At 42.4% G+C, this 24,157-nt stretch overlaps 1 protein-coding gene across 4 annotated transcripts in view; it reads left to right on the top strand.

Moving 5' to 3' along the window:
* Positions 1-24,157, top strand: part of LOC138975532 (sigma intracellular receptor 2-like) — a 53,262-nt gene that overhangs the window by 21,786 nt on the left and 7,319 nt on the right. Inside the window, exon 1 of one of the 4 annotated variants that reach the window (XM_070348241.1) lies at positions 893-1,074. The exons of 2 other annotated variants lie outside the window; for them this stretch is intronic. The gene's annotated coding sequence lies outside the window, so the exon portion shown is untranslated. Of the gene's footprint in view, positions 1-892; positions 1,075-22,563; positions 23,028-24,157 lie in introns of those variants that run through there. One more of the 4 variants, XM_070348242.1, reaches the window with a different exon arrangement.

Here is a 24,157-nt window from a genome sequence, read left to right as displayed (position 1 = left end):
TTTTTGATAAATGTCTTTGATGACGTCATATCCGGCTTTTCGTGAAAGTTGAGGCGGCACTGTCACGCCCTCATTTTTCAACCAAATTGGTTGAAATTTTGGTCAAGTATTGTTCGACGAAGCCTGGACTTCGGTATTGCATTTCAGCGTGGTGGCTTAAAAATTAATTAATGACTTTGGTCATTAAAAATCTGAAAATTGTAAAAAAAATATTTCTTTCATAAAACGATCCAAATTTACGTTCATCTTATTCTCCATCATTTTCTGATTCCAAAAACATATAAATATGTTATATTTGGATTAAAAACAAGCTCTGAAAATTAAATATATAAAAATTATTATCAAAATTAAATTGTCGAAATCAATTTATAAACACTTTCATCTTATTCCTTGTCGGTTCCTGATTCCAAAAACATATAGATATGATATGTTTGGATTAAAAACACGCTCAGAAAGTTAAAACAAAGAGAGGTACAGAAAAGCGTGCTATCCTTCTTAGCGCAACTACTACCCCGCTCTTCTTGTCAATTTCACTGCCTTTGCCATGAGCGGTGGACTGACGATGCTACGAGTGTACGGTCTTGCTGAAAAATGGCATTGCGTTCAGTTTCATTCTGTGAGTTCGACAGCTACTTGACTAAATGTTGTATTTTCGCCTTACGCGACTTGTTTAGTCGTGTTTTCGGCTTCTCGTACGTATAGGACGCAGGGACGCGCGCTATGGGGAGCCCTGATAGACAATGCATAAAACATACACTATACTTGAAATATAAAATATGTAAAAGGTAATGCCGCAGAAGATGTCTCTTTTAGTCGAGGAAAAATATCACTTGTTTCCTGGGAACAGACCTGCGATTTGCTTTTTGGGGTGTTTGTTTTCGGCGAAGAACAAAGATAACGGGGAAAACCTGTTTAAACTCGCCTCTTCATTGGCTGGCATCACTAGGCTGCATTGTTGCACGTGCACACGCCGGGTTGTGTTCTCTTTACGGATAATTGGTTTACTTTCGTCTGAGGAGTTACACGAGCCAGAGACACGATCGGGACTATATACACAAGAAACTTTTTGTTGAAGTGAGTCTGTTTAAACCTTTTGTTTCTGCTTCAGAGAGTTGCCATGTGGTTTGTATATTGCTGAAAACTAGTCTGGTGGATTGTTATATATATTTATAATGATATTAGTTATTTATTTGTGGTCTCCTTCACATGCTTACTCCTGGCTTGTAAAGGGATGCTGGAGAGAGAGAGAGAGAGAGAGAGAGAGAGAGAGAGAGAGAGAGAGAGAGAGAGAGAGAGAGAGAGAGACAGACAGACAGACAGACAGACAGACAGACAGACAGACAAAGATAGAGAGCGAGCGACAATGACAATGACAACTTTTTATTTTCGAGGGTAACAAGAACAAGCATAGATATGTTTTTTTGCATCTTCGTGATGTTGTCACAAATAAACAATAATTCCGATAATGAACAACTGTGTTCAAAGAGAGGGAATGATAAAGAGAGAGAGAGAGAGAGAGAGAGAGAGAGAGAGAGAGAGAGAGAGAGAGAGAGAGAGAGAGAGAGAGAGAGACATTACTGATACAAATTATGTTTAAGTTCTCTGAAACAACAAACAGACCCAAAAAGGATGCAACCCAGTTATACACAATTAGTGATAATAACGGACTCAGCAGGGAGGAGATGCAATGTTGCTGCATAATTTCTGTGCAATGACGAACAGCGAACAGATCGACACAAGTGTGCACCAATATCGCGCCCAATATTGCTGATAACGAACAAAACGTGACAATTGAGATATTTGGCATTCACTTTGCTGTTAGGTCATCAGGACCTTTGCGGAGCGGACACGGACTCGATAAAGATCTGCTCCTTCTGAGTAAAAGTAGCTGCCTCCCTTTCCTTTTACCACAGAGCTGTCCAAGCTTGGCATGAAATAACAGCATCATTTTATTTGCGTGCATAACACACATAAACAGATTCTTGCGCAGAGCGGCAGGCTTTTTATATAATTATGGGACAAGAAGGTCCTTCAACTTTAAAGGCATACTAACGCACTCCCGTGTTTACAAAGTGTAGTTTGCCCACAATCGATGTCAAACGCACCATAAGACCATATAATGACGATACGTCACCATGCGCGGACCATAATACATGCATTACAGCTTGTTCTAGCCTCTGAAAAAGTGAGGATGTCAACAAAGCCGCGGTGTTCTCTCCCTTGCATCAACGTTACATGTGTTGCCAAATCTATAAATAGGACGATCCAGATCAAAATGAAAATTCAAATATCTCAACATTTAAGGGGTCCTAGACCACAATATTTTGCAGGGAACTTAATTTAGTCTGTCTCCAGCTGTTGGTAAAGCAATTAGCGTGTATAGTCATCGAGTACATATGGCTTTAAACACAAACCAAAATTCGGCAAACTACCTGCTTTCTGTGCAGTAACCATAAGATTGTGCTGTAATAAAAAGCACACTCCTTCTCGTGAAAACAGTGAGGCTCACCACCTCAGATCTTGCCAGGCTTTTACACGGGGCCAAAACATCCCTCCATTTGGTCAACTACCACAAATCAACACCCTGACTGCTTGCTGTAATGAGTTGGAATGTTTAAAAAACAAAAATATTTCCTAAAGTACGAAAATAATTTATGAACAATCCAACTGTGCTGAGTAAGCTAACCGGGTGTTGAATTTTGGTATGCGTCCGACGGGCGCAGTGGCGTGGTGGTAAGACGTCGGCCTCCTAATCGGGAGGTCGTGAGTTCGAATCCCGGTCGCTGCCGCCTGGTGGGTTAAGAATGGAGATTTTTCCGATCTAGCAGGTCAACTTATGTGCAGACCTGCTTAGTGACTTAACCCCCTTCGTGTGTACACGCAAGCACAAGACCAAGTGCGCACGGTAAAGATCCTGTAATCTATGTCAGAGTTCGGTGGGTTATAGAAACACGAAAATACCCAGCATGCCTCCCCCGAAATCGGCGTATGCTGCCTGAATGGCGGGGTAAAAACGGGCATACACGTAAAAATCCACTCGTGCTAAAAACATGAGTGAAAGTGGGAGTTTAAGCCCATGAACGAAGAAGAAGAAGGTATGAGTCCAAGAGGAAAGATGACCTTATCTAATGTAAAAGCCAGCTCCAGAATTGTGATGGTGTTCATGACCGTTTACACTGGAATGATGGTATCTTTAAGCCTGTTGCGTTTTTCGCGTACGATAATTAATGCCAAAAGTGTCCAGGTTACATGTGACATATTCCACGTTCAGAACATGACAATTTATGGCAATCCGTAAGCGTCGATAGACATGGAAACAAGACAGGCCAACGCAGGGGAGCACTTATAATATAAGTCCCCGAGGCTCTGTCCGATGTCCTTATGTACAGCCTCGAAGGGACGTAACCACGATCATATTCGTCAATTGTTTAAAGGTAGATTCCTTCCCTTACTTGTGCACACGCCGGTGTAACACGAACAAATTACTCCCACTCCGGAGTAAAAATGTCGTACGAAAATGTTACTCCCCTAACGAAAAAAGTACTACCCCATAACACGAGAAAATTACTCACCACGACAGGTGAGTTCCGATTAAACATTTCGAACAAAAATGTTACTCCCCTGACGAATAAATAACGAACAAATTACTTCACCCTAACACGAGCAATTTAACTTCCCATGTCAGGTGTACGAAATTTGTACTCCCTCGTCCCCTGTTAGTCTTGGTGGTGGAAGGGGCGGAGCCGGGAGGGTAGTGCGACATTCGTTCACGCGAGATCACATATTGGCATTATTCCTTCGCCCGCATCCCATTTTCGCGTACGAGATTTTTACTGGAAGTAAAAAAAGTGGGGAGTAAAAATTTCGTGGAGGGATTGTTTTTTTTCGTGCCTTGGGGAGTTCTTTTCTCGTACGAAAGGTGTACTCGGAGTAAGAATTTCGTACGAAATTTTTACTCCGGAGTACATTGTTCGTGGAGTAAAAATGTCGTGTTACACCGGGTAAGTAAGTTCAGTCTTTCCCCATTCAAAAGCCTGAATAGATCTGTGGAAAACATGATCGCTTAATGACAGACCGCACAACGATTACACAAACCAAGACGTCTCTTCTTGGCCCTCTCTTCCAAAGTAAAATGTTTTACTCAAAAGTGAAATAAAGTTGTAGAAGACTGCGAATAAAGGCGTCACATACAAATTCCGTCACTTCTTCTGCTTGTTTCCCATGATCTGACAAAGAATTGTGAGTACGAAGTTTGTCTCGGTGACTTCGTCTAATGAACACAAGAAAATTACCCGTAAGGTCACCGCCAGGCTGTGCATATATCGATATCGTATCTCATTAAACTAGAAGAGTTTGTTGGCAGAGACAGCCCCTTTTAAACTTGAAAGGCTGTTCGTCCGATGCAGTGTGGATGACATTCACTCTGCGGGGAAAATGTTTACACTGATATGTGATGCCTGTGCGATAACAAACAGGACCCAAATGGCATCAAACCCATTAGCAGCCAGACAGGCTGGCATTGTGTTTGCAGTTACACCCAAAACCAGCGCAGTTGTTATTAATTCGTCATCATCTTTCCACATATACATGATATTAGTAATTCGGGAACAATTTCCGTGACGATTAGGGATAATTCGAAAAAAAGACTGTTTTTCTTGTAACAAACACTATTGGTTAAATTGTTTTCGACGGCGTAAGCTTATTAGCACTAAATATCAACTGTTTTGCCAGCAAGATGTTGGTATAGTTGTGCAGTGATCATCGTTGGTGACAATAGCAAAGATTATGTTGTGATCTTTGCAATGTTCAAGTTTTTCGGTAGTAATATGACAGTATGGTTTATTAATAGTATGCCTTGTGAGCCTCGCGGGGCCGTCACGTGTTTTTAAATCCGGGCTGGGACAAACATGGGTTAACTTTATGAGCAGGAGGGACCCAGAGACGGTATCCATGTCCCACCCCCGTGTCACCATCAGTCACGTAAAAGATCTCGGCCATTGTGCAAAACGTGGATATGGCTGACTACACCTAGTTCCTAAACACGCACACAACTGGGTAGCGCGACCCTTCAGTGTTGCTGCGAATTTCCCAGCGATGGGATAATAATTAAAGTAATGAAAATGACAAATTGAAATGATTCTGGCGAGGTGTCGTTTGCTCAGCAGTGATCTTTTCAACTGTTAATGGCACTTTCAAAGACCACTTAGGACTGTTTATGTTCTTTGTGTTTTCCCCCTCCACTACTTGCAATTCACGACTTGTAAGTTTTACACGGTGGCCGCCATTATTAGTCTCGGCTTTTCCATTTGTGGGGGTAACTCAAACTTCCGGTTAGAAAACAAGTGGAAAACACTTCAAATGTATCATTACGTCATGTTTTTAAACAAAGGAACCTATTCGCTTCTCGTTTTTATCCAAAGCTGAAAGTGACTGGGAATCTGTCACTGTCTCTTCGGGATCAATAATCGGAAATGGGTGAAACATGTTTCCCACTCAGTTTAGCATGTGAGAATTAAATGCGAGGACGTTTCACTATGAGGAAATATTTTTGCAAAATGAGGGTAACCGCATGGCCTTCACCTTGGGTCTGTCAATTATGCTGAGTCATGTGGTCCTGCAAGTCGTGGATAGCACGGGGCAAGACAAGCAAGTTCTTGTACGATGAGGACAAGTTAAATCGTTGGGCGCTAGTCTGCTGTCACAGTTAAAAACAAAACAAAAACACACCCAAGAATAGACCGCCCATTTACACGGGCGGTGCCGCAGAATACAAAACGTCACAATGACGAATCGCAACTCTGAGAAAATGTAAGTTTTACGCCCTCACGGCAAAGCCTTTAGGGGCATGTTACACGGCTTTGTATGAAAAAAAATGCAGGGGGGGGGGGGGGGGGGGGTATGTAGACAGCTGACTGCCGGAGGAAACCTGAAATGGGCTAGGGACCGGGTTGGGTCGTCTCGGGTCAGTGCTGAAATGGTTACTTTATTGGCTGTGTCCACCCGGGCTTCATATTTTTGCATGCATGTATTCGTGTTTCCAAGGCCTGAGGCTTTCGCTGTGACCCTGGGATCTTTATCGTGCGCATGCGTGCACACGGGGGTGTTCAGACACCGAGGAGAGTCTGCACAAAGTTGACTCTGGGACACACATGTGTGTTGCAACTCAAGTCCTTTGAACTAAGATTTGTGAAACATGTCCAAGTAAAACACTGGGGTAATGTTGAACTTTAGCGTGTTGAATTCATTGCTCAAAATCTACTGCCAGTTTTTACTTATTTTTTTAATACAAATCCCTGTAGTACAAATCCCTAAAGAACATTTGTCGTGAAATTAATTGACGAAATGAAATCCAAACTTAAAGCATGATTAATTAGTTTGGTTATTTGATCGACAAAAATGACGAAAAAATAGATACGTAATATCGGAAAAATCCGAGAGAGTTGCCTCCCCGCCATCGTAATATTGACAGAGTTGCCTCCCTTCCATTGAAAAAATGGCGATATTGGCGATGTTTTCATGGAAAAAGGCATGTAAAGAAAATGCATCCGTACAGTTCATTCCGTGACTTCAAAGGTATTTAAAATGACTTCTTATGCTTACAAGGACAGGTTCTGTCAAATTGGAGGCTTAAATTGCAGTGAATTTAACACGCTAAAGTTCAACATTAGGGGCAAATTACACCTGCGCAGAGTCAGCGGCGCGGCAAGCTGCGATATGGATTATGACGAGTACTTGGCCTGTTTTCTTTCACGCAGCGTGTAGCGGGCTGTGAAAAAAAGAAGAATTACCTCAATAATCTGCAGTGCGTCGTCTGTGCCGCTGACTCTGCGCACTGTGTAATTTGACCCTTACCAACACTGGCGTCATGTCTCTGATTACCACAGGTTAATGTAGGTTATAACATCCTGTGCATCGACTGAGAACATTACTCGTTATACGCGGACACAGGGGCTTGGTACCTACTTTAGAACCGAAGTCCGCAATTTGCTAACTCTAAGTGTATCATGCCGCTTTACAACTCCTTGTGACGTCATACTAACGTCAACAACGCAAATAATTGGTAATGATTCTGAGAAGGAGCGGAAATGCAGGACTAAAGGCCTGTCCAGACACTCCAGGCCGACCCTGTCCACATTTGACTTATGCTCAAAACGGTCCCGCTGGGCGCGCCGCGGCGGGCTATGATCGCGTAGCGTTATTTGCAGAAGAATAGAACGTGTTCTAATTTCTCTGACACAGACATAGAACGGCGGAAATTTGACCAATCAGAGCAAACCAGAGCGATGACGTCAGCCGCTCGCGGCGTGGCAGTCGATGTAACTGAACCTTCCTGCCTTTAGGTGACCTTGACGCTTCCGCTCCACTGATACCGCATTGTGAAAAAAGTCGTCGATGTGTGGCCACTCGGCAAAATTCCGCGCGACGCATAAAACGGCCTGCGGCGCATATACCGTAAATCGGCGTCCAAGTTTGGTCGGCCCTTTACGCGAGTTGTAGCAACCTGTAGCTACTTGCAGCGTGAGAAACCTGAGAGAGTACTTACCACCAAAGAGCTTGTGCAGACGGAGCTTGCTCATAACCACAACGAAATTGCGCTGGTTTGGTGTGATACAAGACAAACCGTATTCCTCAAGCATTCATTTCTACATTTCAATGTAGGAATGTAGGATGGGCTGGCTTCGTTTTCGGGCCTCCCACTTTCTGTACAAGCTCTTTGGTACTACCTCCAAAGATATTTATGGACGGCATAACAGGTACTTGAAAGGTTTCAGTTACTGAAGTGGTGACTCCAACATTTGTATATATATAAAAAGTCACTCAGCTTGTGATGGCATTCAGGCTTGCTTCCATTTTGTTCGTTATTGTTGGGCTGCGTCAATTTTTTTCTGAGGTCTGGCGCGCGCGCACACACACACACACATGCGCACGGGCGCGCGCACATGTACGTATATGTTTCATGTTTCATGTTTCATGTTTCATTACTTTATTGTCCCATCGCTGGGAAATTCGGGTCGCTTCCTCCCAGTGGAAAGCTAGCAGCAACGGAGTCGCGCTACCCAGGTGTCTGCGTGTTTAGGTGTATTCAGCCACCTGCACTTATGGCAGAATGACCAAGATCTTTAACGTGCCATTGTGGTGACACGGGGGTGGGAGATGGATACCGTCTCTGGGTCTGCACATAAAGTTGACCCGTGTCCGTCCCGGCCCGGATTCGAACCAGCGACCTCTCGATCACAAGTCCAGTGCTCTACCACCTGAGCTACCCGGGCCCCCGTCCAGTGTATATGTAGAGTGAATAGCAGGAAATACAGGACAGGTCTTTGTTTCTATCCCTGGTCGCGACGTTGTTTTTTCATATTTGTAGACAAGCGATCGTATTATGACGTCATTTCTGACTTTAAAAAAATGGAGGCAGCACAGTAGCGACCGCGTGTTTTAGTCAAATTCATTGACATAACACTATAACTTGCTTATACAATTCTACCTAAATTCAAAATCTCGTAAAAACCATGATTTTAATGTGTGTGTTTTTCTTACTAATTTCTGAAATGATTTTTGTATCTATAGGTATGAGATGTTTTTGTTTTGAAAATAAACTGAAAAATAAGGACTATCTGTTGTATGCAAATATGGTTGACAGTTTCTTTTACTGAAACCAGTACAGTCCGCGCGGTCGAAAGCTTTCGGCCAGGTCAAAACTTGTCTTTTTGGAGAGTCTCATGGTTTGGTGGTTGAATAGCTGTCAAGAAGAAAAGGACGAAATTGGTGCCAAGGGTATTTATCTCCTGCGTACATGGAATGCAACTCCCACGTGCGCTCGTTTTAAATTTGTTTTAATTTAATTTAATTAGTTGTTGCACGATGGGGGTGTTTACATGCATTTCCTCGCCCCCCCCCCCGTTCACCGCCATGTTGGCAGTCTCACTCCGTATTCGGGGAGAAAATGTGTTCGCTTGGTTCGCAAGCAAGCCTTGCAGTGGGTAAAGCACTCTTGAATCCGGTACTATGTCAAGTACCTCTTGCTACAGAATGAAGGGAATGGAATGGAAAGAATGTCGCATCACGTCGCACGCTCGTAGGAAACCCACGTGACACATAGGAACCCCTCCTCTAAGGCCAAAAAAACCCCGTTGTATGTTTCTGGTCACCCGACCCTACCTAGTTTTTTCCCTCCGACCCTAGACTTTTTTTTGTATTGCATTTGTAAAAAAAAACAAGTCGCGTAAGGCGAAAATACAATATTTAGTCAAGTAGCTGTCGAACTCACAGAATGAAACGCAATGCCATTTTACTCGTAGCATCGTCAGGCCACCGCTCATAGCAAAGGCAGTGAAATTGACAAGAAGAGCGGGGTAGTAGTTGCGCTAAGAAGGATAGCACGCTTTTCTGTACCTCTCTTTGTTTTAACTTTCTGAGCGTGTTTTTAATCCAAACATATCATATCTATATGTTTTTGGAATCAGGAACCGACAAGGAATAAGATGAAAGTGTTTTTAAATTGATTTGGACAATTTAATTTTGATAATAATTTTTATATATTTAATTTTCAGAGCTTGTTTTTAATCCGAATATAACATATTTATATGTTTTTGGAATCAGCAAATGATGGAGAATAAGATAAACGTAAATTTGGATCGTTTTATAAATTTTTATTTTGTTTTACAATTTTCAGATTTTTAATGACCAAAGTCATTAATTAATTTTTAAGCCACCAAGCTGAAATGCAATACCGAACCCCGGGCTTTGTCGAAGATTACTTGACCAAAATTTGAACCAATTTGGTTGAAAAATGAGGGCGTGACAGTGCCGCCTCAACTTTCACGAAAAGCCGGATATGACGTCATCAAAGACATTTATCAAAAAAAGGAAAAAAACGTTCGGGGATTTCATACCCAGGAACTCTCATGTCAAATTTCATAAAGATCGGTCCAGTAGTTTAGTCTGAATCGCTCTACACACACACACACACACACACACACACACACACACACACACACACACACACACACAGGCACATACACCACGACCCTCGTTTCGATTCCCCCTCGATGTTAAAATATTTAGTCAAAACTTGACTAAATATAAACAAGTCGCGTAAGGCGAAAATACAATATTTAGTCAAGTAGCTGTCGAACTCACAGAATGAAACGCAATGCCATTTTACTCGTAGCATCGTCAGGCCACCGCTCATGGCAAAGGCAGTGAAATTGACAAGAAGAGCGGGGTAGTAGTTGCGCTAAGAAGGATAGCACGCTTTTCTGTACCTCTCTTTGTTTTAACTTTCTGAGCGTGTTTTTAATCCAAACATATCATATCTATATGTTTTTGGAATCAGGAACCGTCAAGGAATAAGATGAAAGTGTTTTTAAATTGATTTGGACAATTTAATTTTGATAATAATTTTTATATATTTAATTTTCAGAGCTTGTTTTTAATCCGAATATAACATATTTATATGTTTTTGGAATCAGCAAATGATGGAGAATAAGATAAACGTAAATTTGGATCGTTTTATAAATTTTTATTTTTTTTTACAATTTTCAGATTTTTAATGACCAAAGTCATTAATTAATTTTTAAGCCACCAAGCTGAAATGCAATACCGAACCCCGGGCTTCGTCGAAGATTACTTGACCAAAATTTCAACCAATTTGGTTGAAAAATGAGGGCGTGACAGTGCCGCCTCAACTTTCACGAAAAGCCGGATATGACGTCATCAAAGACATTTATCAAAAAAATGAAAAAAACGTTCGGGGATTTCATACCCAGGAACTCTCATGTCAAATTTCATAAAGATCGGTCCAGTAGTTTAGTCTGAATCGCTCTACACACACACACACACACACACACAGACACACACACACACACACACAGACACACGCACATACACCACGACCCTCGTTTCGATTCCCCCTCGATGTTAAAATATTTAGTCAAAACTTGACTAAATATAAAAAGCAGAAAAAAAGCGTCAAAACGAAAGTAACAGACGGCAGACGACACAAGGGGGATAACCCCGCATCCCTTTTGTCTCAATTGTTCTGTAATGTGTTGTCTTTCTCTTTGTATAGTAAGTCCAGTCTCTTTGTGTCACTGCATAGTTATTTTCTACCCTGACCAAAAAAATAAAAAAAATAAAAAAATCCCTACCTACCTACCCTATTTTTTGTAGCCATGTTACCAGAAACATACAACTTTTTTGTTGTTGCCTAAACATCCGTGAAAATGAGGTCTTGAGAGGAAGGGAGTCTTGACGTAGGGGTGAATGTACTTACATTATGAACAGAAAATCTGAAAAAGCTGTTATAATATTGTAGATGCATCGTTTCTGATTAAACCCTCCACAAGGATGTGCTTGGCAAAAACAAGAGAGATACAAATTTTTTTTGTTTTGTTTTGGAAAGCTAGGGCCTTAAGAAAAAAAGTAGATAGTGTGTGTGTGTGTGTGTGTGTGTGTGTGTGTGTGTGTGTGTGTGTGTGTGTGTGTGTGTGTGTGTGTGTGTGTGTGTGTGTGTGTGTGTGTGTGTGTGTGTGTGTGTCTCAAAAGGCGGGTTCCAGTGCATGGTTGACCGTGTGTGGTTTTTTTTTTGCGTCGCATTCTTGTGTGAAAGATCGTTGATATGATCTATATATATATTTACGACTTGTGTCTGTCAGTGTGTGTGTGTGCGCGCGATGCACGGCCAAAGTTCTCGATGGATCTGCTTCAAATTTGGTGGGCATATTCAGGTACACCCGGGACAGGACACAACCTGGTCGATATTTCAACACGTGCTCTCAGCGCGCATCGCTGAACCGATTTTGGTTCCACCTCAGCTACCCGGGCCCCCATACCGACACACCAAAGCCGCTAGACCACATCACAACGCCAAAGTTCTCGGTGGATCTTTTTCAAATTTGGACACCGTATTCAGCTACACCCCGGACACAATATCATCGATGAGATATTTCAACACGTGCTCTCAGCGCGCAGCGCTGAACCGATTTTGGTTTTTCTGTTCATTTCACCATTCCCAGTAACTCTTCCTTATCTTCTCCAGTGTTTTGCGTTTATCTCCCTTCCTTCGTGTGGCTTCAATCCATATTCCCGTTTCTACGTTACTATTTTTAGAATGTCACTGCGCTGTCCAGAACGCTTCCCTTGCACCCGTAAGTTGTTCTTACTGTCAAAGTGAAAAGGTCGAATCAATTTATAGCCACGCGAAAAATACACTGTCACCTATCTCTATATATTTATAGATATAGATATGCATATATATATACGGCTTCTCTGTGTGTGTGTGTGTTTGTGTGTGTGTGTAAGCAACACCTGTGGATTATAGAGTTCTGTTTGTGATGGGGTCTAGCGGCTTTTGTCTGTCTGTATGTTCTGGCATTTGAGAAGCCACAACAGATAATATAGGGCTAAGAAATAAGCTCTACAATTCTCAATCCCGTTTGACAGGACTTCGCCTTCAAAGGTGATTGTGGTGAACCGCCACGCTGTCTGTCTCTGTCTCTGTCTCGCGATTCACCCCGTTTATCTTCCTTCCTTCGTGTGGCTTCAATCCATATTCCCGTTTTTACGTTACTATTTTTAGAATGTCACTGCGCTGTCCAGAACGCTTCCCTTGCACCCGTAAGTTGTTCTTACTGTCAAAGTGAAAAGGTCGAATCAATTTATAGCCACGCAAAAAATACACTGTCACCTATCTCTATATATTTATAGATATACATATACATATATATATACGGCTTCTGTGTGTGTGTGTGTGTTTGTGTGTGTGTGGGCAACACCTGTGGATTGTAGAGTTCTGTTTGTGATGGGGTCTAGCGGTTTTTGTCTATCTGTATGTTCTGGCATTTGAGAAGCCACAACAGATAATATAGGGCTAAGAAATAAGCTCTAAAATTCTCAATCCCGTTTGACAGGACTTCGCCTTCAAAGGTGATTGTGGTGAACCGCCACGCTGTCTGTCTCTGTGTCGCGATTCACCCCGGCGAAGCCGGGTATTCCTCTAGTTCACAATGTTTGTGTTTGCATTCACCAGAATTCCACCATGCATCACACCACGCAACAATAATAAGAGCATTGATGAATGGAAATTAAGTATTCGTTAGTGTGTGTGTTTGGTACGCAGCGCAGAGGACCCTTTGGGTCAATGTACATATAAGGCCGTAATTACGAGTGAATGAAAGGGGTATTGTTTGTGTTACAATAAAGCTGCATCACGCCATGCGGCTAAGAGGGGATTGATGGTCGTAAACAATGTTGAAGTTTCTGTTTCCCAGCGTTCCTTGGGTTCATTCACGGTGATTTGTTTGTCCGGCCGTGTACAGTCACATTAGGCCATGCTCTGAATTTGAAACTATTTGAAGTGGTAGGATGATTGGGCAAATTCCTTTTAGATGAATACAGAAAGCTTGATTTTCAGTTGATGTTAAGCCTAATTTGCATTGTGGTGTAATTGCCGTGTGCGGGAGTAAGCGTGACACAGTTTCGGTTGCTGTAGTCATTTTGAAAGTTCAGCTTACACACACACACACACACACACACACACACACACACACGCATACACACGCACGCACGCACGCATACACACACACACACACACGCCTGCACGCACGCACGCACACACGCACGCACGCATGCACACACACACACACACACACACACACGCACGTGCACGCACGCACACACACATACACACACACGCACGCACGTACGCACGCACACACGAGCACACACGCACACATACACACGCACACACTGGAAAACACACAAACACACACACACACACACACAAACACACACACACACACACACACACACACACACAAACACACACACACACACACACACAATGACACACGCGCACGCGCCTCCTGCCTCCATACTTCGCACGCACAGACGCAGCTCAATATTCACAGTTATGCATGATTATGCGTCTGTCCATATCCGACTTAGTGACTCAAAACCGCGATTTCCGTTTTCAGAAATATAAACATCTAATTATGATCCGAAGACTGAAAGCGCACAAGGAAAAGTCTTCATTTAACAATGTGAATGTTCGTTTTGGGAGACTATAGGTATTGTGTCCGTTTCGCACCCGTTTGAACAGTGTGTGTTTTTTGTGTGTTTTTTCTTGGACACCCTTGATGATGCGATAGTCATACAAAAAGTGTTAATATCGCGTTTTTCGCCGAATGGTTTTTAAAAATTGTGCACGGCAAACAAAAGAAATCCCCACCTACGTATTAAATGCAGTTTCATAGCTGAACTCACACAAACGGTCTGTCACTTCACAACGTTTCCGTCAACGATTGGTCAACTTCCAGTCTTACAATGCATGCACGGAACATAGTATACGTGAACGGCTCGAAATATTCATTTCTATTTGTTATGGAAATACAAAGACTTAAAACGCACAAAGAAAAATCTGTTGTAATCAGATGTGTTTTTTTGTATTATAGTCTGTGCATCGTATTTTGTTTCACAGCCGTTCTAAGAGTCCAAGCATCATAATTATCTGTTTTTACTAATTTGAAGAAAAGAGAAAAAAATCCACAGAAGTATGAATATTAGGTGTTTTTTGTTGTTGTGTATAACAGGTGTTCAAAAAAGTGCAGGAGCCAGATACAGAATTAATCTTCACCTATAAGGATGGGCGGGGATGTAGCTCAGTCGGTAGCGCGCTGGATTTGTATCCAGTTGGCCGCTGTCAGCGTGAGTTCGTCCCCACGTTCGGCGAGAGATTTATTTCTCAGAGTCAACTTTGTGTGCAGACTCTCCTCGGTGTCCGAACACCCCCCGTGTGTACACGCAAGCACAAGACCAAGTGCGCACGAAAAAGATCCTGTAATCCATGTCAGAGTTCGGTGGGTTATAGAAACACGAAAATACCCAGCATGCTTCCTCCGAAAACGGCGTATGGCTGCCTAAATGGCGGGGTAAAAAACGGTTATACACGTAAACTTCCACTCGTGCAAAAAATCACGAGTGTACGTGGGAGTTTCAGCCCACGAACGCAGAAGAAGAAGAAGAACCTATGAGGATTTATAAAAAAAACACCTTACCTATAACGGTTCCGCGTAGCCACATAGGCTGAAGGGATGTTAAGACACATCAACCAACCTCACCTATAATTGCAGTATGACAGCCGCACTCTCACACAGGATCAGTGACCTGAAAACTTTAAAACATGCCCATCAACGCTCTGTGTGATTCTTGCAACACATGCAATGGACATGAGTTTACACCTGTTCTGTCAACATTATTACTCTTGTTATTGCGGAAACAAGAAAACCTAAAACGCACAAATAAAAACGCACCCAAGGTATAGACTCTCCATAATATACAGTTAGGCCCCCCCAAAAAAGTCTGTTTACGGTAACATAGGCAAAAAAAATAGGGTCGGTAGGTCGGAAATTTTTTTTCTTTCCCAAAAACCATATATTTGAGTTATTTTGCCAAAAAACAAAGACCTAAATATGACTGTTTTTTTTAAATTACTTCTCGCTGAAATGTTTGGACATAAGAGCTTTTTAGGTGCCTGAGGCATTCTTAAAAGCTCATTAAAAAAGTACAACTAGTTTAAGAGATATTTGCAATTAAACACCCTTCTGGGTCCACACGGACCCACGACCTCCAAAAATCTGAGAAAATAAGGTCCAAAAAAGGAGGGAGTCTTGAAATAGGGTTAAATTTACAGAGGTCATGAACAAAGAGTCTGAGAAAACAGGGTCTTAAGAGGGAGGGAGGAAGTCTTAAATTGGAGTTCCAGTGTACCCGGAACCTTTTCCTTGTAGCGTTCCAGCAAATGGAACAGTTGCGCAGTATAGCGCAATGACTCTAATAACAACCCCCCCTCTTCCAATTCTCAATTGGCTCTCCGGAGCCAGCCCCCTCTAAAACCCCACCCCCCCACCCCGCCCTCACTAGCGCTGAAGTTCCGCCACTGGACCTACGCACAGACGGCTGCTTGCGGCTTCCTTGAAAACGATAATCTTTTTGTTCTGCGTGCTAAACTCCATTCTTTTCCAAATTGATTTTTCTTCTTTCTGTAGCACCTCTTCTCATCTCCTAACCCCCACTCCCCCCTCCCCCACCACAGCCGCTTCCCAACCTCGCAAGCACCTTTCCTTTCAAACCCCACCCCCCTCTCTCAGCCCCCTCCTGCCCCTTTCCTACTTCTCCCTTTCTCCAAGCCCCATCCCCCAATTCCCTCGCGCTCACACTCCCCTTTTCACCCCCCCGCCCCCCGCCATCGCCCTCTTTTACATCCAACTTACCTCCTGGCCAAAGCCAACAACAACAACAAACGCGCACGCAAACACGCTGAACACATCCTCTCAAGACGGATGCTATGCCATTCAGTCAGTTCAGTTCCCCCAAAAGTTTGTTTTTTCTGCACCCAAATCTTTGCACGTGGCGTGTACCCAGTTCGCTTCCTGTTAGTATTTGTTGGTGCCAGAATTCTCAGGCTTGTGTCACTGAGGCACCTCTTCAAAATTCAGAGAGAGTGCCCAGCAAACTTCATGAAAACCATTTCTGGGAATTTCCGACAGAAAAACAGGCTGACATTTATAGCTAAGCTCCATTATATTATGGTGCGCCAAATTGATATTACTATCGTTAACTGTTATATAGGGTTTTGAAACTATCGTTAACTGTTATACAGAGTTTTGAAACTATCGTTAACTGTTATGTAGAGTTTCGAAACTATCGTTATCTGTTAGATAGAGTTTCAGAAACTCTATATAACAGCTAACGATAGTTTTATCAAAAGCGCGTCGGTATCGTTCCCAAATGGGAAAACCCTGAAACTGCCATTGCAAAACTGTCTTTTTGCTACGAAATGTACATTTTAACTACAAACACAATTTAAAAAACTACAACATTAGTTATTGACCGTTCTTCTGTTGTCGTCTTCTCAAATCATTGTTGAGTTTGTTTAATATTAGCTTTATCATATCATTTGTACTTTCGGCCGTACCGTTTTCCACGTGTGCGGTTTGAAGACGCGGAATATTCGCGGAAAAGACCATGACAGACGCACGGCTACACAAAACAGTGGGTTTTTTTTCAAAACAAACACAAAACAACGTGACATTCCCCACGACGCGTTTTGGAAAACACTGCATGCTTTCGCATCGTGTTTTGGGTACTGACACTGACCGTTGCACACTGCATGCATGCCAGCCGTATGTGTACAAACTGACTCGCACACAGCGCGGTTGCTAGAACGGGTCCAGCTGACACTGACAAATATTTCTGTGAAAACAGGAAGCGTGCTAGCTGTAACGAAGATTTGATTACTTGATTAAACGAAGCAGCGAAATGATGGACTTATCAGACGACAGTTAGTTGAATATGATCTACTAAATGTTGTAGTAATTTAGTGCAAATTCGCTCGAACGAAACGTTCAGCAGCCATTTTGCCGGCATCGAAACATCCGACCACGCCATCGCTATTTTTAGAAACTCTATATAACAGTTAACGATAGTAATATCACTTGCGCGCACCATGCCGCCGTTTTGCGAAACCCTCGTTATGTGTTATTCATAGTTTTAGCAATAGCGCGCACAAACGCGCTATTGATATAACTCTAAATAACAGTTAACGATAGTTTCGAAACTCTTTATAACAGATAACGATAGTTTCGAAACTCTATATAACAGTTAACGATAGTTTCAAAACCCTTTATAACTGTTAACGATAGTAATATCAATTTGGCGCACCATATTATATACCTTGTCCCTATCCCATTTGTTTTTCGAAAACCGGAGTGACTACCACGAACGTCCTCCTTTGCCTGTATTTAGGACATAATGATAAATGCAGGTTTGTCTGTCTTGAGTGCCAGAGTTAGGCCTAGTTTGCTCTGCACCAGGAACGACGCCATAGAACTGTTGTGGGCTTAACCTAGCTACAATTGCCGTCAGGAAGCCGAGCGAATGAATGATTGTATTAATATTGTATTCAGTATTTACACCCCCGGTATAGGGGTGTGTATAGGTTTCACTGACTCGATGTGTTTGTTTGTTACACCCCCGGTATAGGGGTGTGTATAGGATTCGCTCCATGTGTTTGTTTGTTTGTGTTCGCATATAGATCTCAAGAATGAACGGACCGATCGTCACCAAACTTGGTGAACAGGTTCTATACATTCCTGAGACGGTCCTTACAAAAATTGGGACCAGTCAAACACACGGTTAGGGAGTTATTGGTGGATTAAGATTCTACAAGGACTTATAGAGGGACATATTAATGGTCAAAGGGAAATAACCACACGTGTTAGCAGTGCCTGCTCAGTTGGTGGCAGTGAGAATGCTAAGGACGGGGGTGTTTTTCCTACCTCGGAGGAATTTCTTGTTTGTGTGTGTGTTTGTGTTCGCATATAGATCTCAAGAATGAACGGACCGATCGTCACCAAACTTGGTGAACAGGTTCTATACATTCCTGAGACGGTCCTTACAAAAATTGGGACCAGTCAAACACACGGTTAGGGAGTTATTGGTGGATTAAGATTAAGAGTGACATATTAATGGTCAAAGGGATGTGTTTCTTTGTTTGTTTGGGTGTGTGTTTGTGTTCGCATATAGATCTCAAGAATGAACGGACCGATCGTCACCAAACTTCTGACTTCTGACTTCTGACTTCCGACTTCCGACTTCCGACTTCTGACTTCTGACTTCTGACGTCTGACTTCTGACTTCTGACTTCTGACTTCCGACTTCTGACTTCTGACTTCTGACGTCTGACTTCTGACTTCTGACTTCTGACGTCTGACTTCTGACTTCTGACTTCTGACTGTCTCTCTGTCTCTCTGTTTCTCTGACTTCTGACGTCTGACTTCTGACTTCTGACTTCTGACTTCTGACTTCTGACGTCTGACGTCTGACTTCTGACGTCTGACTTCTGACTTCCGACTTCCGACTTCTGACTTCTGACTTCTGACTTCTGACGTCTGACTTCTGACTTCTGACGTCTGACGTCTGACTTCTGACTTCTGACTGTCTCTCTGTCTCTCTGTTTCTCTGTTTTATATACATTTTTACACCCCCGGTATAGGGGTGTGTATAGGTTTCACTCGATGTGTTTGTTTGTTACACCCCCGGTATAGGGGTGTGTATAGGATTCGCTCCATGTGTTTGTTTGTTTGTGTTCGCATATAGATCTCAAGAATGAACGGACCGATCGTCACCAAACTTGGTGAACAGGTTCTATACATTCCTGAGACGGTCCTTACAAAAATTGGGACCAGTCAAACACACGGTTAGGGAGTTATTGGTGGATTAAAATTATACAAGGACTTATAGAGGGACATCTTAATGGTCAAAGGGAAATAACCATTCTCACTCAGTCACTGCCACCAACTGAGAAGGTTATTTCCCTTTGACGGGGGTGTTTTTCCTACCTCGGAGGAATTTCTTGTTTTCAATGAAATTGATTAAATACAATCATTCATTCGCTCGGCTTCCTGACGAGTGGACGTAAACTGATAAAACTATCAAGATAAGTTTTGTGTGAATATTTGTTTGTCTGTTCACTTAAAAGACCGTTGGGTCGAAATATCTGTGAATGTATTGTTTTGTCAATAACAAACGTTCCAACAACCTACCTTTCTTGTTACATTTAGTCAAGTTTTGACTAAATGTTTTAACATAGAGGGGGAATCGAGACGAGGGCCGTGGTGTATATGTGTGTGTCTGTCTGTGCGTGTGTGTGTGTAGAACGATTCAGACCAAACTACTGGACCGATCTTTATGAAATTTGACATGAGAGTTCCTGGGAATGATATCCCCGGAATTTGTTTTTATTTTTTTCGATAAGTACCTTTGATGACGTCATATCCGGCTTTTTGTAAAAGTTGAGGCGGCACTGTCACACCCTCATTTTTCAATCAAATTGATTGAAATTTTTGTAAAGCAATCTTCGACGAAGGCCGGACTTCGGTATTGCATTTCAGCTTGGTGGCTTAAAAATTAATTAATGACTTTGGTCATTAAAAATCTGAAAATTGTAATAATTTGTTTTTAATATAAAACGATCCAAATTTACGTTTATCGTATTCTACATCATTTCCTGATTCCAAAAACATATAAATATGTTATATTTGGATTAAAAACAAGCTCTGAAAATTAAAAATATAAAAATTATGATCAAAATTAAATTTCCGAAATCGATTTAAAAACAATTTCATCTTATTCCTTGTCGGTTCCTGATTCCAAAAACATATAGATATGATATGTTTGGATTAAAAACACGCTCAGAAAGTTAAAACGAAGAGAGGTACAGAAAAGCGTGCTATGCAGCACAGCGAAACCACTACCGCGCTGAACAGGCTCGTCAGTTTCACTCCGTTTTGCACAAGCGGCGGACTACGGTCATTGTGAAAAAATGCAGTGCGTTCAGTTTCATTCTGTGAGTTCCACAGCTTGACTAAATGTAGTAATTTCGCCTTACGCGACTTGATTTTTGATTACCATTGCCGAGCTTCACAAACATTTCAGAGAAATACGAGTTTTTCAAGCCGTCTGTTTTACTCAACCCCATTCACTTTTGCACACAAAAGGGCAGCGAGGGAGAGGAGTGGGCACCGCCCTCATATAGTCTTGAGTCGAGCGTTTGAAAATGCCTGAGTCTGAAGGCGGGTGTAACTTACACCTCTTGTATCAGTCTGCCTTAGAGATGAGGACGACAGTTGGCCGAATGGCCAGAATAGCGCGCTGCATTTTCCTGCATAGAACTAAGGCGCGTCTGCCGCGACGGTGCCTGAGCTAACCATTGGTGGGCACTGCTCACAGCCCGGCACACGGCACTGTAAACATTCCTTGTCACTTCACCTCTCTCGCCACCATCCGCCCTACCCTTGGTCTCATGCCTGCATAGTAAAGCTGGCCCGAGAGTAGTTGGGATCTCTAACATATCGCTCCCCTACGACGTACAATGGTTATTGGACTACCTTTACATAATCTATTTTTGTGTGCCCTAAATCGATCTTTATCAGGAATCTTTTGAGACTTATAGGGTGTTTTTACATTTAGTCAAGTTTTGATTTTTTTATTGCCTACAAACTTCCCCCAACCCATTTGTGAGAAATATGTGACAGAGTAAATTAAGTGAATAAGCCCTGTTGTTCCTTTCTTTCTCATACCGTTTTCTCGGTTTCATGGAATCTCGCGAGACTTTTTGAGTGGCCAACCCATTATTTCCTCATACACTTCCTGAATTTTGTGTCGTGCAAACTCGCGACAGAAAAGAGATCTTCGCCTTTTTTTTCCATCTTGACTAGTTTTTGTTAAAAAGTTTTTTTAAATGGTTAGTTATTAATATTATTACTTTTTTTTAATCCCTGCATCATTTTCTTTAAGTATGGGATTTTGTTTTGCTTTGGACTATTTTTTTTAAAGACTTTCTTGGTGGTTTTACCACTATTTCTTCACACATTTCTTGAAAGCAGTTTTGAGAAATGAGCGCCACAAAAAGGTGCTACTGCTAGTTATTGTGGGCCCCTTCCCTCTCTATGGTCTCTATATATACCATCTTATATCTATATACGTCGTGTGTGTGTCTGTCTGTCTGTGTGTTCACGATTCACGGCCAAAGTTCTCGATGGATCTGCTTCAAATTTGGTGGGGATATTCAGGTAGACCCCGGACACAATCGTGGAAAATTTTGAACACGTGCGTGCTCTCAGCGCGCAGCGCTGAACCGATTTTGGTTTTTCTGTACATCCATTCCCAGTAACTCTTCCTTATCTTCTCCAGTGTTTTGCGCGTTTATCTCCCTTCCTTCGTACGGTGCGGCGTACACCCGGCAAAGCCGGGTCCCCGGCGAAGCCGGGTATTCGGCTCTACTTCTTCCCGGCGAAGCCGTACCCGGCGAAGCGGGTATTCATCTAGTTTCTCTATATGTCGCTTTGTTTCAAGAATCCTTTGACATTTCCCGGCCGGTTAACCCATTATAGTTTCCTACAAACTGCCTAAACACCGATTCGGAAAAAGGATGGTGTCAGAAATTCAAAACAAAATATATGCTGGTTGAGATCTTGTGACAGGTTAACCCGCTATAGTTTCTTGGAAACTTTCTAAACGCCTTTTCAGAGAAATTGGCGTATGAATAAAAGAGACGCTTGTTTCACGACCCCCCCCCCCCCCCCCCCCAGCCAGCCCACCCATCCATAATCCCCGTGAACGCTTTTGTTATCTATCCGTCTCCTTGCAACATCCGGTCGATAAGTGCGGAATCACAAAGGAGTGTAGCAGAGTGTCTTTTTTGTTTGTTTTGTTTTTGTTTTGCGGATGTATTCCTTGTGTCTATAATTATATATAGAGCGGTCCTTGCTGCAGCCACTCCCAACTTCTTCTAAGCTGCGTTAATTCCTGTTCTTGATGGGGGTTTGCCTGCTTGACTGGTTTTTTTCCAAGTGGACGTGAAGTGCTGGTAGTTGTCTGTGCATAGAGTTGACAAATTCATGATTCAGTTTGGGTTGCGCAGTCTTCATCAAACTTATTTCTCTGAGTGAGACTGAGAACCTCCAAAGCGAACGTACAGAAGGTGCATATACATAGAGAGAAGAAAGACACACAGAGAAAGACTGTGACGTTTTGTGTTGCATAACTTGTGCAGAGAGCTACTCAGGAAGAAATCACTCTACCAAAGAGAGAAAAGCAGTTTGTGTTGCATAAGCTATGCAGAGACCTACGTATATAGTCTTACTACAGAAGAAACACACAAAGAGAAACATATTTGTGTTGCATAAGCTTTGCAGAGACCTAAGTAGAACAACAGAAGAAACACACAATGAGAGAAAAATTTGTGTTGCATCAGCTTGAAGTAGAACGACAGAAGAAACACACAAAGAGAAACGTAATTTGTGTTGCGTAGTCTGCCTGAACGGAAAGAGAGGGAAACAGGGACACAAGTCATCCCCAACTCAACGTCATTGGCAGGAATAATGCCAACAAATTCTCTGCATATCGACATGTTTTTGAACAGCTGCATGATGCCGCTGCAACGTGGGATCTCGTATTGTTAAAAGGTTAGTTTGGGGTCGATTTATTTAGAATTTGTTCCTTGTAAATGACAGCATGTTAACTACCGTGTAATTCATTACGGATCTAGGCAGTTTTCAGCATACCATTTATTAAAAGCTTTCGTGTTTTCAGTGTGGCGCCGATTGGGTCGGGTATTTTGACGAAAATAGGCATCCGACCCCGAGTCGGACCTACCACGCGTGGTTTGTTTGTCTAAATATAAAGGATATTGAGCAGCGTCCGTGGAAATATGGACCGATGATCAAAATAGGGCTGTGTGGGATATTCTATCGTGACAACCCCCGAATTCCCGGAAAACTGTTTTGTGCACCAAATTTCTTTCAATGTGTCTAGTTATCTCGAATTATAATGTTGAAAATTGCTGACAAAATCAAAATGTCTGGTCAAGAAACAAAGACGCACAAAGTAATTGAAAACTGTGACTGTGACGTTCGTACGGTTTTCCCTTCACCATAATCAAGCTCAAAAATAGCGAGTAGATGTCAGCTTCATGTGACCAAGAACTTAGACCGCCGGAATAGTGAATACGTGTATTTATGTTATTGGCTTCAATTCTTATGAATGTCACTTTCGCACAGACACACTGACGCAGCCCCCCTCCCCCACACACAGACAGACAGACACAGACAGACAGACACACACACACACACACACACACACACACACACACACACACATTCACCACCCCCCACCCCCAACCCCTACCCAACCTCAGACTCCACTCTGTTTATTCAAGCATGCTATTTATTTAGACACTCCGCTAGCTTTGAACAAAATAAAAGCAGCATATGCCTTGCACACAAAACACAAAAGCCGCTTCTAAAGTATGATCTTCACACGCAACTCAAGATCCGGTTGTTAGCGGGAAAACCCCACACAAAGGGTAGACCCAAATGAATCCGTTATTAAATTTAGTGTGAATAGCAAAGGGAGGGCGGGGTAACATATATATCACGTTATGTCCCAAATAGACACTAGTTCTGAGGACAGAAAAACCAAGTTAGCATAGCGTAACAGGAAAAGTTTGTGGGAATACAGAGGCTGAAAAAACATGTTATTTTTAGCAATACTTTACCTTATTGACACTGTCAATGATGACGCGGAGAGAACATGT

The sequence above is a fragment of the Littorina saxatilis genome, linkage group LG9 (assembly GCF_037325665.1).
Source record: "Littorina saxatilis isolate snail1 linkage group LG9, US_GU_Lsax_2.0, whole genome shotgun sequence".
NCBI lineage: Eukaryota > Metazoa > Mollusca > Gastropoda > Littorinimorpha > Littorinidae > Littorina > Littorina saxatilis.
This window is presented reverse-complemented; position numbering and strand designations above follow the sequence as displayed.